The sequence below is a fragment of the Desmodus rotundus genome, chromosome 5 (genome assembly GCF_022682495.2).
Source record: "Desmodus rotundus isolate HL8 chromosome 5, HLdesRot8A.1, whole genome shotgun sequence".
Classification (NCBI taxonomy): Eukaryota; Metazoa; Chordata; class Mammalia; order Chiroptera; family Phyllostomidae; genus Desmodus; species Desmodus rotundus.
Window position 1 is genome coordinate 136,223,619 of NC_071391.1, and position 15,542 is coordinate 136,239,160.

Sequence of the window (15,542 nt, forward strand, 5' to 3'; positions counted from 1 at the left end):
CCAACCATATTATTTCCAAGTGATTACAAACCTAGCTAGCATTCTCTTTTAGGGACAGTTCTATATCTCTTAAAATGTTTTGGGCTGCAAATAACAGGAACCTCAACTCAACTGGCTTAAACTATAAGAGAATATTTATTATTTCATATAACAAGGAATCTGAGGTGAGATGGTTCCAACTTGGCAACTAATCATGTCATCAAAAACTCAAAAGAGTTTTTCTAAATCTTTTTTCTGCTAATATCTTTAGCATATTGGCTTCATTTTTAACTCATGGTCTTAAAGTGGCTTCTGTAGTTTTCTTGTCACATGCAGACACAACAAAGTCCAGTGAACTCCTGGGTGTCTCTTTTTATGAATGAGGAGAAATTTATTTCAGACTCTCCCCAGCAAATTTCCCCTCCTGTTACATTGGCCACAAGTATATCACTTGCCCATTCCTAAACCATTCTCTGGCTCAGGAATGGGGTTACCACGATTGACCTAAAGATACACTTGGCATTTGTATCAGGGTAGACTACCGAAACAAAATCAACATTCTATATTGAAGAGGAAGGGGAGAGAGTATGATAGACAGGGAGGCTTTTAATATTTGGACTTACTCCAGTACAGAGGGTTAACTTCCCCTCCCCTGGAGTTTCTACCTCACTGAATGACACCCCCAATTAATATAGTTGCTTAAAGCAGAAAATTGGCAGTTCTCTTTACCTGTGTCTGACAAATATCAATTCCCCAAAGCCACTGGCTTCATTCAAGCACTTACCTTCTCTCCTCTCCATTATTATGATTATTTTCCCTACAAGTCACTGTCTCTAGTCTTGCACTTTCCCCAATCCATCTTCCACATTATTGAGAGGATAAACTTTCTCTCACGAATTATCAGGGTATTCTCACTGGAGCTCAAATGCTAAAAATGGAATTAGATGCCACTTTCACTGTCCACTTCCTCCAACATGTAAAATTTGTTTTGTGGCTGCAGAAGTATGAAAGAGTTCAGGTGCAAGGGGATTCAAGAGACAGATGTGAAAGCAGTGACAGTAGCGGACATGGCATGGTCATCTGTTGCTGTCATCAACCCGATGATGGTGGAAAAAGGGGTTAGAGCCAAAAGATAAAGGAACAGTATTCCTGACAGATTCTGGGACACTTTGGGCACAAGTGGTCCTTTCTGAAGCCTGGGTGACAAAGTGTGATATAGTGTTGGACAGAAGGGGGGTCTCCTGGGGCCAGCAAAGCAGGAGAGAAGATTCCATGACCCATTGCATCCTCTCCTTACCATGTCAGCACTACCTACCTTGTATTAGAATGGCAGATCCTGTACAGTCCTTGAAGCTGGGACATAATTTTACCTTTGTGTTGCTAGTGCCTAACACAGTGTTTAGCATGTGGCAAGTATTTAATCACTGACTAATTTAACATTTCTTAAGTTTAAGTTTCATTTATAACCACTTAGAGAAGTGATGTCATTAAGGTCATAACAAAAGTCTAAGGCAAAAACAAATATTAAAAATATACCCAGGAATATGAAAGTATAATTTTATGATTTGTAGTATTAATCTATCACTTTTAATAAACACTAAATGAAAATAAATTGCATGTTTACTATGAAAGTGAAAACATTCCATCTGGAATATCTAATATTAGGTTTAATATATTTTGAACTTCATTAGAGTTTCTGATAGCTTTTTATAAATATTAGATGAAACATTTAGATTGGATTATTAAATAGACATTGTGCTTGTCCTCAGTCTCAGCTGTTGATTAAATAAGCTTTTCTTTCTTATGCAGTAATTTAGGAAGCACAACCTTCTGCTCATAAGTCCCTAGTTTTCCAACCTTCTCACACCACGATTATACACAATCTGTTTTTTAGTTTATTTTTTAATTATATTTTATTGATTATGCTATCACAATCTGTGGTTAAACTTCACTAAAACCTACAAACCTTGGAACTATTCCCAGTTTCTTAGGACATCCATTCTCTAGCCAACTTCCTTAAAGAGCTTAGTATAAAAACTATGTAGCAACACAGGAAAATGTGAATAGCATAATACCCAATGGAAAAAAAAAAAAACAGGCTACCACATTTTACGTATAGTATATATCGTATTCACCCTTGCAGCTACATAAAATATTTGATAAAAGTGATGTGAGGATATACTCCAAACCAATGTTCTTGGATATTTTTTTACTCAGGATTGAGGATGATGTCATTTTAATTGAGTCTCGTTTTTTCTGCTTCAATATTTTAGGAGATTTTTTAAATTTATTTTTAGAGAGGGGAGGGAGGGAGAATGAGAGGGAGAGAAACATTGATGTAAGAGAAAAACATCAATTGGTTGCTCTTGCATGCACCCCAGCTGGGGAATGAACCTGCAATGTAAGCATGTGTCCTGACCAGAAATGCAATTTGGTGACCCTTCACTTTGCGGAAGGACACCCAACCAACTGAGCCACACCAGTCAGGGCTCTGCTTCAATTTTTTACCATGATCAAGTAATAGCAGGATAAATAAATCAAATCTGCATATGTAAAAGCTCTGGAAGGGAACACATCCACACATCCACATAGGTGACATTTGTATTAGTGAGGCAGAATTATAGGTCATTTTTCTCCTTTTCTCCAATCTTTCTTTACATGTATATTTTTGATGTTATGCTTTTAAAATAAAAATTTTAGCAAAGAAAATTAAGGATTTTGAATATTATTAAAGAATTTGTTAACTGGTTGGCTCAGCTGTCTTTTATGCTATTAAATTCATGATTTTGGTATTTATCTTAACATAATCATATTATGGTTCTGTACAGGCACAGTTACTACCTCTTTGGACAGGGAGGGAGGTGTTAAACCTTATGCTTCTTTTTTACAACAGTAGTAGCATCAAGTGCCCAATGGTCATATATTGTCACTCATATCAATACTAGAGTGATTCAATGTATAACAATTTATATTCCTTCAGGTGCTTACAAAGTATCTACAATACTCAGGGCAGTGTATTAAGCATTATAGGAAAAAAATGATGAATAAGACACAGACAATGCCTTTAATTAAAAAAAATTGAAGAACTGATCTTTACTTTTACCACAGAGATGTTGAATTGAGGGTTTTGGAGAAAAGACCTTAAAAGACACAGAGCCTGTGAATGCTAAGCACTCCAGATATTAGCATATTTATTAGCTTGACTGTGACTGTTAGTAAGCCAATGAATATTTTTATACTGCTTTATGTCTTAGGTCATATTTGGAAAAGTAATGTGGTATAGGGGAAAAAGAGAACTAAGAGTCTGGACGTCTAGTTTCAAGTTCCAGCTCAGCAACTAACTAGCTGCAGGAATATGGGCAAAGTACTTAAATTTTCTGTGCCTTCATTTCTTCACATGTAAAATGAAAGTGTGGAGTAAATGATCCTTAGGGTTCCTTCAAACCTTAAAGCTGACTCTTCTCTGTTGAGGCATATCAGAAACATCGTATGACTTTAAGGTTATGATGACTTTATCACCAGTTCTCAAAAATGCTAATTCTAAATCTGTACTAGTAATTGTTGGATCTCATGTGTGTGAAATGTCAGCTATTACTGTTACAGAAACCAAGTTAGTACACTGTGTCATACTTCCAGGCAGTGTTACACACACAAAACTAGCATATATAGTATTATAGGACTTAATGCAATAAACAAACATAAAGATTAAAAAGAAAGAGGCATTTTAAGGATTAATGTTTGATGACTGCTTTTTAGAGTTTTCATGTACTAAGATTTCATTTCTCTGGGTGTTCACAAACCTAATGTTTCAGTTCCTTAAATGAAAATAGGTGAGTAGGGCAGGTTTCCTCATAGCTGCAGTTCTTACATTAGGGACTGTCCCTTTCCCCTAAAGTGTGCTTAAAAGCAGTGGCACATGGACTGGTGTTGGACAGGAAGGAGAACAGGCAAAACTGATGATGGCAGGATCTGGGTGTGCTGTCACACTCCAAGCTATTTATGAATTTTTAAATTTAATCCATATATTTCCATTTTTCTGACAGCAATTCCTGCTGTATCAGCAGTTTTCCAAATTATATTTCTCACCCAGATTTCTATCTGGGACCTTTCTTTAACTCCTGCTTCTCCTTAATTCTCTATATCCAGTTGGTCACCAAGGCCTTTAACTTCTCTTTATAATATATCTTGTTTCCCTTCCTCCTCATCTCCGTATTCAATATCTGGGTTTGTTTCAGGATCATATCTGTTTCCCTGCAATAATCTCTTAATGGAGGCTTTTTATGCTACTAATCTGATTTTCTGGAAACACTTGCCTCCCTCATAGAACTCTCCTTATTTCTCCATTGCCTGTGAGATGAAACTAAACTACTCCTCCAAGCATTCTCACCCATCCATTACCAGATTGTAGCTCATTTCTCTCTATTTCCTAGTATATACTCATATTAGTTAATACAATGCTATCACAAAGAGAACTAAATGCAGTGTAATTCCATATTGAGTTCCAGGATGCTCCATGCAATCACACAGGTTCCTTCCATCTTGTTTCTCAATCATAACCTCTAGGACACAGTCCTCAAAAATTCAGTGGAACAGGCATCACAGGACACCTTTTTAGCCCTAGGGTGGGCAAACAAAGAAGCAGGCTCACTGCCTGAAAAGTCTCTGCCTCGGAATGCATGGGCACATATCTCTACTCAAGGGAAGATGGGAGATACAGCGCAGTTGAGCAACTATTTATCAAGCCATAATTAATACAGCAAAAAACGTCAGTTAGCACTTTCTGCCTCACACGTCCTCTGCTTCAACTGCCCCACTCTTTCCCACACTCAGGTTTTCTTTCTTTCTCTCCACATACTCAGATGGTACCCACCCTCCTTAAGTATCACTTCCTTCTTTGAGTATTGCAGCCATTCTCAAAGAATGCTTCAGTATGCTGATGGGTGGGTGCAGAGATCTACTTGTCTTGTGGCTGCCCAAAACAAACCTGGTAAATTCTCTCTTATTACACCTGCCACCTACCAATCTGGAGTGGTCTGTCTCTTTCTTAAGTCTCTCCTTGCCCTCTGTGTACAGGGGCTAGTTTTGAATTTCACCTGGGGGTGGGGAACTCTACAAGTTGGTAACCAACAACAGAGAAGCAACAGCCTATTTGGCTAGGGCAGGGGTGTCAAACTCATTTTCAACGGGGGCCACATCAGCCTCGCAGTTGCCTTCAAAGGGCACAATGTAATTTTAGGACTGTGTAAGTGTAACTACTCCTTAACAGTTCAGTGAGAGCTCGAGAGCTCGGGGCTGCTGCCGGATAGAAACAAGGTACCCAGCCGGATTGGGTCTGAGGGCCTTGTGTTTGCCACCTGTGGGCTAGGGGAATCTATAGAGCCTTCCTGTTAGTCAAGTCTTGCAAGATGAGTAGAGATGAACCAAGTGAAGAAGTGTGTGTTAGGCTGCGGAGAGGAGGGAGTTGGTGAGCAGGGTCTCAAGGTAAGTAAGGCTATGCAGGTTGTTTGGCCCTTAGGGAGGAAGTTCATCAAAGATCTTTTCAAGTATATATGTATATATATTTTAATCCTTACCTAAGGATATGTTTACTGATTTAAGAGAGGGGAAGAGAAACATTGACATGTACGAGAAACACCAATTGGTTGCCTCTTGTTTGCACCTCAACCAGGGATCCTACCGGCAACGTAGGTATGTGCCCTGAGTGGGGATCAAACCTGCAAATTTGGTGAACGGATGCTCCAACGAAATGAGCCAGCTGGCCAGGGCTCTTTTCAAATATTTTTTAAAATTGAGTTATAACATATACAAAATGTACAAGTCTTTATACACCAATATAGCTCAATTTTTAAATATTCAATATATGTAGCACATGTCAAAGATAAAGTTGGACATTAGTTAAAGTAGTAAAGACAGACTCTACTCAGTAACTATTGAAATAGGGAAGAGAGCATAGTGTGAACTGAACACAACTTCTATTTGTGCAGGGGTGACCCAGTGTTTTCAAGGGAAGAGGGAATAGGGAAGGGGCAGCCAGGGAACTGGAAATTTACAAAAAGTAGAAAGGGGCACTCAGCCTATGTCATTAGGCCACCTGCATTTGTTAACTGGCATTCACTGAAGTTAGGCTCCTACCTTCTCACTGAGACTGGGAGACGGGGGTCTTGCTGTTAGGTGTTGGCTGGAATAAACAGCAAATTCTTTTGCCAGCCAGGAGCTTTCCCAAGCAACAATCTAAGGGGGCTAAAGTCATCATCCTAGGGATGTGGCCTTCAGCTGTTAGGAACTTTAGCTAGCATTTATTCAAGTCTGTTAGCGTAGAGGGCAAAGTAATATATGCTGAATCAGCAGTTGTTATAGGCCTAGCTGGAGGCCTAGTTGAGAGGCGGCTCAGAGGAGCCTGAGCAGAGTTCAGTCAAGAAGAAAAGTCTTTGTCACCCACCCTCAACCCAGATCAAGACATAAAATGTTTCTAGCAACTGAGAAGTCTCCTTTGGGCCACTTCTTATCAATATCCATCCCCGAAGTTACTCAACATTCTGCTCTCCATCACAATTAGTTTTAACTGTTTTTTGAACTTGATATAAATTGATTCACATAGTATATACTCTTTTGTGTATGGCTTTTACACTTATGCTTATAAAACTTACCCATATTGCTGTGTGGCAATAGTACTTTCTTTTTAATAATCGGGGAGAAATCTAGTATGAACTCACCACAGTTTATGTACCCATTCTGCTGTTGATGAACATCTGAGTTGTTTTCTTCCTGTTGAATAATACGAATAAAGGTGACTTAAACATTCTTGTCCATCTCTCGGTAGATAAAAGAATGTATTTCTGGATAAGAACCAAGATGGCGGCGTAGGTAGACACACTGCGCCTCCTCGCACAACCAGAACTGACAGAAAATCTAACGGCAAGGAAGTCCGACACCAAGGAGATAAAAAATAAGCATTCATCCAGACCAGTAGAAGGGGCAGAGACGGGCACCGGGGCGGAGAGGACTCGCGTTGCCTTGGCGGACCGAGGCTGGCAGAGTGTGGGACGAACGGGGCAGGCAGTCTGACCACTAGCAGACCCTGCAGCCCTACATTCGCGCACAGATAAACCGAGAAGGCCAGACTCACAGTGGCGGAGAGCGGGGCAGGCAGAGCGGCGGGTAGCATCCTGCGGCCCCACATTCGCGCACAGATAAACTGGACAAACGGCGGGGAGCGAAGCAGACCATGTAACCCAGGGCTCGATGAAATAAAGCCTCTAACCTCTGACTGAAAACGCCCGTGGGGGTTGGGGTGGCAGCAGGAGAAACTCCCAGCCTCACAGGAGAGGTCCTTGGAGAGACCCACAGGGGACTAGGGTGTGCACAAGCCCACCCACTCAGGAACCAGCACCAGAGGGGCCCAGTTTGATTGTGGGTAGCACAGGGAGTGACTAAAATCCGCTGGAGAGTGGAGCGGGGACCATTGCTCCCTCTTGGCCCCTCCCCCACGTACAGCGTCACAGAGAAGCAACCAGTGTTACCCCGCCCTGGGGAGCACCTAAGGCCCCGCCCCTTTAAGTAACAGAAGCACCAAGACAAAAAAAAATGGCCCAAATGACAGAACACTTCAAAGCTCCAGAAATAATTCAACTAAGCAGCGAACAGATAGCCAACCTATCAGATGCACACTTCAAAACACTGGTAATCAAGAAGCTCACAGAATTGGTTGAAAAAATGAAGGCTATGCTAAGAGAGACAAAGGAAAATGTACAGGGAACCAATAGTGATGCGAAGGAAACTGGGACTCAAATCAACGGTGTGGACCAGAAGGAAGAAAGAAACATCCAACCAGAAAAGAATGAAGAAACAAGAATTCAGAAAAATGAGGAGAGGCTTAGGAACCTCCAGGACATCTTGAAATGTTCCAACATCCAAATTATAGGGGTGCCAGAAGGAGAAGAGGAAGAACAAAAAATTGAAAACTTATTTGAACAAATAATGAAGGAGAACTTCCCCAGTCTGGCAAAGGAAATAGACTTCCAGGAAGTCCAGGAAGCTCAGAGAGTCCCAAAGAAGTTGGACACAAGAAGGAACACACCAAGGCACATCATAATTACATTACCCAAGATTAAAGAAAAGGAGAGAATCTTAGAAGCAGCAAGAGAAAAGAACACAGTTACCTACAAAGGAGTTCCCATAAGACTGTCAGCTGATTTCTCCAAAGAGACCTTACAGGCAAGAAGGGGCTGACAAGAAGTATTCCAAGTCATGAAAGACAAGGACCTACATCCAAGATTGCTCTATCCAGCAAAGCTATCATTTAGAATGGAAGGGAAGATAAAGTGCTTCTCAGATAAGGTCAAGTTAAAGGAGTTCATCATCACCAAGCCCTTATTATATGAAATGTTAAAGGGAGTTACCTAAGAAAAAAAAGATAAAAAATATGAACAGTAAAAATGACAGCAAACTCACAGTTATTAACAACCACACCTAAAACAAAAACAAAAGCAAACTAAGCAAACAACTAGAACAGGAACAGAACCACAGAAATGGAGATCACATGGAGGGTTATCAACAGGGGAGTGGGAGGGGGAGAGGGGGGAAAAGGTACAGAGAATAAGTAGCATAAATGATAGGTGGAAAATAGACAGGGGGAGGGTAAGAATAGTGTAGGAAATGTAGAAGCCAAAGAACTTGTAAGTATGACCCATGGACATGAACTATAGGGGGGGGAATGTGGGAGGGAGGGGGTGGGCAGGATGGAGTGGAGTGGGGGGGGGGAAATGGGACAACTGTAATAGCATAATCAATAAATATATTAAAAAAAATAATGTATTTCTGTTTGGTATATACCTAAGAGTAGTACAGGCAGTCCCTGACTTATGATGATTCAACTTCTGATTTTTCAGCATTAGAGTGGTGCAAAAGTGATGTAAATGTGGTAGAAACTGTTCTCTGAACTGTGATCTTTGCCTGGGCTAGCAATATGCAGTATGATATTCTTCTGTGACGCTGGGCAGTGGCAGTGAGATGGCTTTGCCCACCTATGGGCTAATACGAGTACTCTGACAACAACAGTCAAGGCATGTCAGGTTGTTATGAGGTTTGGCAGGTTAGATGTTTTTTTATAGTTCATAATTTATATTTTTTAATAGAGTCCACAGTCTGCTAAAGAAAAGCAGTAACAAGATATTTCACAAACTATTATAAAATTTAAATCTTAGGAATTTAATTTCATTTAAAAAAATTAGGTGCCTATTCATACTGGGTAACCTAAAACTGCTGTTTAGTCTATGGTCTAAAATACCTTTTTAAAAATACTTTTTTTTTAATAAGAGATTTAGTCCCATCACTACTTTTTCATGTTTTACAATAAACAGTTTGTGTTCATAATAAAAAAATCCACACAATAATTTAGCATGTAAAAGATAACTTTACAAAAACCCCAAGACAACCTTTCAAATCAACTTTTCTTTTCTTCCTCTTCGCATACAGAATTTCTCCATACACCACATTTTTTTTTTGCAGCTATAAAGTCACTGCATGTTGGTCAGGTACCATTTTATCCCTAAAACTTAGCTGGTATCAAAATATGACAGTTAGTACTAAATCTATAAAATATTTACATGGCACAGCCCATTAAGCTTTAGACACTTGGTAATTAAAATACATTAAAAAAAGGACAAGACCCCCATGTTCAGAATCAGCTGTTCACAGTCCCCATCTGGCAACTGTAAAATGGTTCCAAAGGGCAGCAGAGGCAATAGGCAGTTACTTCAGAGGACATTGAGCACTGTGATCTGGACGCATATTATAATGTTACCCCGGTGTCATGTACCTCCCCACCCTTCTCTCAGGTGGTCTCATAATTCTAGAATGTCAGGTGCAGCTGATACAAAATGAAGACAGACAACACAACATTTACTCTGTGAACATATTCTAACTCCTACACTCACGTATTGTGATTTTGAATACAACTCATGCTAAAAACATGTCACCATCATAGTTTTTCAGGTTGGGTGATCCAACAATCTTGCACTTCACTGTTACTGCCAGCACCAAAACCGAGTTAGATGGCAACTATTGGCTGCCGATAGTTCACTAGCAGTTTTTCTGATAATATGGAAAATATTTTAAGTGTGTATTTCCCTTGGGAGGATAAGCTGATAGAGTTGTTGTGTTTTCACCCTTAGGGATACTAGAACATTCTATCCTTGGTTCTCCTTGAGGCTTTAATCCAATTATACTGTTAATTTTCACAAGAATACAAGGGTGTCCATTGGAGTGGCCAAAGACGGATCATCCACACCACTGCACATCTGATGTAAGGCCAGAGGAAACTGACATGCAACAAAAACTGGACGCTTCTGTTCAAAAGAGAACTCCATCAGGACAGACTGTGAGATTCTTCTGTTTTTCTAATGCACATGCTTTCAAAACTTATTAAGGTCTTCAAAGTACCCTTTACTGGGATACTGACTCTGGATCAGGCATACTGAATGAATATTCCAATATCAACACTGATTTTGGAAAAACGGTTAAGTCCTGGGCTAGAAATCTGGTCACGATATTTTGGAACTTCATCATTCAGAGACTGAAGCATAGCCCACATCGTGAATACGAAGAGCGCAGCTAGGAACCCATGAAAGACTAGGTAAAACAGCAAGATCAAACGCCACCAAGCTCTTTGCAGTGCGTCCCAGGAAGTCTTCTGGTGGTCTGGCTGTAGCTGAAGAGCTTCCACTCAGCCAGGTTCTGGTTGAAGGACTTCTCGTCTTTGCTCATCATGGGTGTGCACCCATGGCAGGCATGGGGGTGCCGTTTGTGGAGGCAGCCAGGATCACATAGGCACCGAGGAGCCTGGAGGCGCACCCTGGCTCCAGCGGCACAACCCAGAGAAGGCAGCAGAAGGTGGAATGGCTGAGGATACCTCCTCATTGCCGTGTGGTGCGCACTCAAGCTGATTGTGAGGTTAGGTGTATTAAATGCACTTTTAACTTAAAATGGATCTATTGGGACATAAACTCATCATCATAAGTGGAGGAGCATCTGTACCGCTGGATCATAGGATATTTTTATTTTAAGCTTAGTTGATATTGCCAGTTTTCCAAGGTTGTTGTACAAATTTATATTACCACAAAAAATCTGTTCCACAACCTCACCAACACTTGGAATGGTCCTTTTAACTACAGACATTCTGATGAAGGTGTAGCAATATTTCACTGTGGTTTTTATATGCATTTCCTTGATGACTAGTGATGCTGAGCACCATTTTATATGCTAACTAGTCATTTGGCTCTCCTCCTTTGTAAAGTGCTTGTTTGAGTCTTTTGCTCACTTAAAATATTGGGTTATCTGTCTTGAATTCCTACTGATTTGTAGAATGGATATGAGTACCAATAGGGTCCTCTGGGAAGCAACGCTAATATGCAGTGAGCAATGCAAGAGATTTATTGGGGATACACCTATGAAAAATAAAAGGGAGAAAAAGAAGGAAAAGTCAGGGAAAGTCTTCAGATGCAGGTCTGACAGTTGTGAAAAGAAAGGGGGAAAGAAGGAGAATTGAACAGGAACAGGGTCAGATAGGGTGCATCTCTGAGAGAGTCTCAGCCAGTCTAGTGGGAATCTCTGACACAAATATTGCCCATAGAAAAGTCCTGCACTGACCAGAGATAGCAAGCCCTTGTACTACCATTGTGCTCGTAATTGGCCTTGGCTTAAAAGCTACGGCAGCCCTGACTCATGGCTGGGTTGGTTGGGCATCATCCCACAAAGCGAAAGGTTGCCAGTTCGATTCCCAGTAATAGCACATACCTGGGTTCCCGGTTCCTTCTCAGGTCGGTGTGCATAGGAGATGCAACTGATCAGTTTCTTTCTCACATCAATGTTTCTCTCCCTTTCTTTCTTCTCCCTTCCCTTCACTCTAAAAATAAGTAAATAAAATCTTTAAAAAAAACAAAAGCTGAGCTAGATCCTCTCTAGAACTGAGATCTACACAGAACAGCTTCATGGATGCCACTGGCTTCTTTATCAGATGTATGTATTACAAGTATCTTCTTCCAGTGTGTGGCTTGCCTTTTCATTTCCTTAGTGGCATTTTTTAGTTAATTTTAATTAAGTCTAATTTATCTATCTTTTGTTTTTGTTGTTTATGTAATGTTGAAGAAGTCTTTGCCTATCCCAAGTTTATGAAGGTTTGTTTTCTCCTAGAAGTTTTATTATTTTACTTTTAACATTTATGTCTATGGTCTATTTTAAATAATATTTTGGGTATGGTATAAAGTTAAGGTCAAGTTTTATTATTTTCCATATAGATGACAAATATGTCCCAGTACCCGTTAATGAAAAGACCTCCTTTTCCCCCAGAGAACTGCAGTGCAGACTGTTATAAACAGGTGACTGCTATGAACAATGGTCTGATTCTGGGGTTTCTCATTCAGCCCATTGTCCTATTTGTCTAAATTTGTGCCAATATCACACTACCTTAATTTCTATACTTTTTAAATAATTTGGAAATCTGGTAATGTACATTCTTCAGCTTTATTCGCTAATATTGGTTTGGCTATTCTAGGACCTTAGCATTTCTATATACATTTAAGAATCACCTTGTCAATTCCAACAAAAAAAAATATACTGGGGTTTCAACTTGGATTCATTAAATCTATAGGTTAATTTAGGGAGAACTAATATTTTAGCAATACTGAGTCTTTCAATCCTTAAGCAGCATATCTCTGCAGAGAAGCATTCTAGGCAGAGTGGAAAGCATGAACAAGGGCAGAGAGACAAGAAACAGCATGGCTTCTGGTATACAAGAAGCTATGAAGCAGTTTAATGAGGTGTAAAGTGCAAGGCATGGAGAGTAGAAGATGAGGCAGAAGAAAGAGGCAGAGGCCAGATTATGAAGGAAGTTGTTGGCCATGTCCAAGGATTTGGATCTAAGGCTGACGGATGGTTTTAAAGCACAAGAGCGGTATGGTCTGATGTGCATTCACACAGAGGACTCAATCAGCAAAGGGTCTGAGTAGGTTTGAATGGCTTTCAAAGAGGACAAAAATGTAGACAGAATAGGAGACCGTTTCAGTAGTTAAGGTGAAATATGATGATGATTTGAACAAGGACAGTGGTAATCAAGATGGAAAAGAAAGGGATTCGTATTTGATTAGTAAAACCAGTAGGATTTGGTGACTGGATGTTGTAGGGTTGGTGGGGGTGGTGAGAGCGAGAATCAAAGATGGCTCCTAATTTTCTAACCTATTTATGGGTAGATAGTGGTATAAGGAGTATGGGAGTAAAAGTAAACTTGGGAGAGATGTTGAGTAGGTTGAGTTTGAGATGCCTATGAGTTTCCCCAGGGAGGAGTCTAACAGATAATTGGATATGTAGGTCTGAAGCCCAGAGAAAGATGTAGGCTGGATATATGGTCCTGCGACCATGGATAAATCATGAGAATGGATGAGATTACTCAAGGAGTGTGTGTGGGTTGAGAGGTATTATGCATCTCTCCCTCATATTCTCATTCAGATTTAAATTTTCCTAGTTCTTTGTCTTTTTCATAAAATTACCCATTGATATTTCCTGGGTTAAAAACAATATAAGAGACACTGTTTACTGATTTAACATTACATTTATGACCACAAATCTCAAATGGATATTCAGTACAGCCAGATATACCTTATAAAGTTCCACTCTCCCAGACCACGTTTTCAGTTTCTCTTCTTCCTTGAACCTTCTAGTCCCTTCCTGCCCTCCACTCTCAGTTAAACTTTACATCATACTTCACTATAAAAAAGGGGGGCAATTTGACTGACTACCTAATTTTCATACCATCAGGTCTACCAGGTTCTCTGCAACTGCTCTGTCCCCCTTCTTGTAACCATAGAAGTGTCCCCATTCCAATCTACAGCCAGCCTCATAACGTGTGCTCTAGATTTCATCCTTTCTCCCTTTCTCACACATTACCCCCTTCCTATCATCATCCATTTATGATTGAGTCTCATTTTTATACAAATATGCCTTAATAGCACCTTCTATAAACAAAACTTCAGTGCCAGAGACTGCTAATGCTCACTGATACACATTTTTTTTTCTCTTCTTCCTTAGCACACAGCTAAATTACATTTCTCAAGTTATATTTTTCAGCCCCCTTGTGGAGGCCGTATGGAAAGTAGATTTTGACCAGAAGTAAAGTATTCCACTTTTAGGCCTAGACCATAAAAATCTCCCATTCGTGATTCTCTACTCACTTTCCTTTTCCAAGGTGACTGATGGCTACATGTTGGTGCCGCAAAATTATAGGAACCTGGGTCCCTGGGTTATTCTTGGAAGAAAGCCACTCAACTTATACTGGACTGCAACTCAAATGATAAATAAACTTTAATTATGTTAACCTGTTGACATTGCAGTTGTCTGTGATAGCCCTTAGCCTAATATAACTAACTCCACGTCTCCCTCAAGCTATTGCCCCATTTCTTTCCTTTAACATTCTTTGAAGTGTTATCAAGACTCATGGTTTCCATCATTCTTGTCTCAACCTCCTTCTTTTAAGCTTCCTCCCCACCATTCCACTGACATGCCTCTTATTATGGTCATTAATCACCTTCATCTTGCCAAATCCAATGTCATTTCTTCATTCTTATCTTTTTCAATTTCTCAGCATCATTTAACACAGCTGACCACTTTCATTCTTTTTGAAACACTCTCTGGGACACCACAGTCTATTGGTTTTCCTTCCACTTCATAGGCAGCTCCTTTTTCTCTACCAGTTCCCTGAGACTTGGAGGATCCTAGGGCTCTTTTTAAATTTTTTGGCTCTCTCTACACTCTTTAAGTGGAATGCTGCTAACTCTCAAATCTTTATTTCTAGCCCAGTCCTCTCCCATTTGCTTTAGTTCTGCACATAACTGTCTCCTGGGATACCTAACAAGCATCTGCAATATAACATGTCCAAAACACAACTCCTGATTTTCCCTCTCAAACCTTTTCACCTTTTTCTTCCTTTTTACCTGGTTTGCTCACACCAAATATATGGGAGTTTCCAATTCCTTTTTTTTTGTTTCCTTTCCCACCTACATCCAATCTACTACCAAGTATTTCTGGCTCTGTCACCCAAATATCTTACTAAATCTGACTCCTTTTCACCATCTCCTTGGCAAAAACGCTAGTCAAAACCACTTGTACCTCTCAGACTACTTACTCCAGCAATCTAATTGCTTTGCCTTCACCCTTGCCTCTGGTGTATGCTAACAGTTTAACACATCAGCCAGAGTAAACATCCCAAAATACAGTAAGTCAATAAAACACTTAAACTCTCAGTAGCTTTCTGTGGAAGTAGGAAAAAAATCCATCCTCCTCACCAAGTGAGATTTCTTGTCTTGACAATCTCTTTACTGCATGACGGTATGGTTTAATGCGTATTCAATAGTTTCATTCTTTTCTACTTCTCTACATTTTATGGAAAGGATATTTTGATGCCAGTAGATTTTAGTTTTTTCCCCCCAACTGGATCCCCCAGTTTCAGCACTAGCATGCAGGCTGATTGATATTCCCCATTTCCCCTCCTTATTTTAGAAAGCAAGGGACTGTAG

General features: G+C 40.1%; 1 protein-coding gene and 1 pseudogene across 6 annotated transcripts in view; both read right to left on the reverse strand.

Annotated features, from left to right (window-relative positions):
* The window catches only part of LOC123478940 (WAS/WASL-interacting protein family member 1-like), a 79,461-nt gene that overhangs the window by 62,598 nt on the left and 1,321 nt on the right, over positions 1 to 15,542 (reverse strand). For 4 of the 6 annotated variants that reach the window (XR_011651250.1, XR_011651249.1, XR_011651248.1 and 1 more), the window contains exons 2-3: positions 11,773 to 11,881; positions 6,693 to 6,744 (exon numbers count right to left, since the gene is read on the reverse strand). The exons of the other annotated variants lie outside the window; for them this stretch is intronic. The gene's annotated coding sequence lies outside the window, so the exon portion shown is untranslated. The remainder of the gene's footprint in view (positions 1 to 6,692; positions 6,745 to 11,772; positions 11,882 to 15,542) is intronic. 6 annotated transcript variants of the gene reach the window in all.
* LOC112298140 (sodium/potassium-transporting ATPase subunit beta-3 pseudogene) lies at positions 9,898 to 10,746 on the reverse strand (annotated as a pseudogene).